At 34.9% G+C, this 2,500-nt stretch overlaps 1 protein-coding gene across 1 annotated transcript in view; it reads right to left on the reverse strand.

Annotated features, from left to right (window-relative positions):
• The window catches only part of LOC119573241 (transcription factor SOX-9-like), a 13,372-nt gene that overhangs the window by 10,167 nt on the left and 705 nt on the right, over positions 1-2,500 (reverse strand). The gene's annotated exons all lie outside the window — the stretch shown is intronic.

A 2,500-nucleotide genomic window follows, 5' to 3' on the forward strand; every position in this document is an offset into this window, starting at 1 on the left:
TCCCCCCCCCCTTCTCGCTCTTGAAAAATCTCAGTCTTGCTCTTAATTGTCACTCACGCCCTCAAGAGCCACGTTACGACGGTGGAGAGGTATGTCACACTCGCTCAAACGGCACGACAGTTTGGATTCGCACGCAACGTTAGGGTTCAATTTTTTTTCGTTTTTTCGTTTTTTCGTTTTATTTGTGAACGAGGAACTTTCTTTCGTCATTTTAAAACGAGGAAAATCCTTTCGTATTTTTTAAAACGAGGAACTTTCTTTCGTATTTTTAAAACGAGGAATATTATAACGTATTTTCAAAACGATGATTTTTTTTTCAAAAACGATGAACTTTCTTTCGTATTTCTTATTATATATATTTTTTCAGTATGTGTTAAAATGAAGGCTTACTGTTATGTATTTGGATTTATATAATCATTTTTTTCTTTTTCGATTGCACAAATATGAAAATAAGATAATATATTAATTTAGAAAAAGAATATAGTATTTAATCTACACATCCTTCTATTAATCTTCAAAACCAGAAGTGGAAATATCACAACCGAACCGTTTGCTAATCGTTTACAGGGCCGTTTGACAATGTGAAAAACTCTACGGATTACACCAGCCAGCTTTCAACCGTGACACTCGCACGGACCGTAATTAAGTCCTGCATGTATTATATAATGAAATTAGATTTACATATACATGCCTGATTATACACGTGAATACTTTGCTTCTGAGTCTGAATTTGCCTGATTTCCTTTCTATGGCTATAAACTAACAACGTGAGAAATTGCATAAACATATGAGTACATGAGTGTCTATGAAGGTATGAATATATATATATATATATATATATATATATATATATATATATATATATATATATATATATATATTGTGTGTGTGTGTGTGTGTGTGTGTGTGTGTGTGTGTGTGTGTGTGTGTGTGTGTGTGTGTGTGTGTGTGTGTGTGTACGTATTTATGTATATAATCATTATATGTATGTATGAGGTTAAACAAATACCTGCATGTGTACTTGATTAATTTGATTTCTCTGGCGTTAATATTTTTATTTTAGTAAGAGGTTTCGCCGAAGGTCCTTGGCAACTCTGTTTACCTATGAAGAACGAATAGAATGAATATTGTGTATATATACACTGGTATATACAGTATATACATATATGCATATATACATATATATATCATATAATATATATATGATATATATATGATACATGATATAATTGTATATCATATAATTGTATATCATATAATATATATATACATATATTATATAGCATATATATATATATATATATATATATATTAATATATATATACATATATATATATATAATATATATATATACATATATATATATAAATATATTATATAACATATATTGATATACAATATTGATATAACATATATATATACATATATATATATATATATATATATATATAATATATATATATATATATATGGATTAATGGATGAAGGAGAGAGAGAGAGAGAGAGAGAGAGAGAGAGAGAGAGAGAGAGAGAGAGGCAGACAGACAAACAGACAGACAGAAGAGGAAAAGACGACCACACGCAGACAAATATAACAGACAAAGCACAAGGAAAGGAACAAGACATATCGACAGAGCCAATGATTAAACCTTCTCTGTAACGCTGTTTGCTAAGGAAAATTGGATAATTTAAACCCGTCCGAGGATTGGGTTACGAGAGCAGGCCGGCCGCGTGTTGTAATTCGTTTCGAAGCCTGCCACGAAGGTGTCATAAATAACCCAAGTGGATTTCTACCTTGTTAACTACAACGTGTTCTGATTGATCGCCCGGGCTTACGGAGTTCAGTAATGTTGCGCATTATTTTGTTTCGGTCAGTCTCATGTTGCAGATGCAATTAACATGGCGTTATGGATTTTCTAACTTTTTTTTTTATTTTTTGAAGTTTTGCTTTTCGTATTTTTTATTTATGAGGTAAGTTACATTGCAAAATCGAAGCGAACGCTTGATTATTAACGAATTCGATATTCAGCCATAAAAGTTCGCTTCAAACATCAGTCCTTCAGTAAGCGAAACATGTAATCAGTGACTAATCAATCACACGATAATGTTATGATTATGTTTTTGATGCGTGAGGGGGGGGAAAGGCGAAGGAAGTCCTCACTGCCCGACCTCTGACCAGGCGCACTCTCCCGGCCACACCTTCTCACCTCGCTTGACCCGGCCTAACATCTGTATCTCTGGGCTTTCTTTGATTCCTCGAGTCGGGTCAAATCGCAGACGATATGACTCGCCGCCAATCCACCCCAATTCTCCATCCATTACCAGAAAATAAAGAAAAAGACTCGCGTGTTTTGAAAGTCTCGCCACGCGGCCGATTTATCCTTCTCCTCCGTGGGTGACTTTCAATGCACTCGGCCTCCCAGTGAGCACCCATCTGCCGGCCTCGTCTCCCACGCCAAGCAGCCGTTGCACTCTCTGCGGCTTCTGCAACAACTGCAA

Source organism: Penaeus monodon, chromosome 5 (assembly GCF_015228065.2).
Source record: "Penaeus monodon isolate SGIC_2016 chromosome 5, NSTDA_Pmon_1, whole genome shotgun sequence".
NCBI lineage: Eukaryota > Metazoa > Arthropoda > Malacostraca > Decapoda > Penaeidae > Penaeus > Penaeus monodon.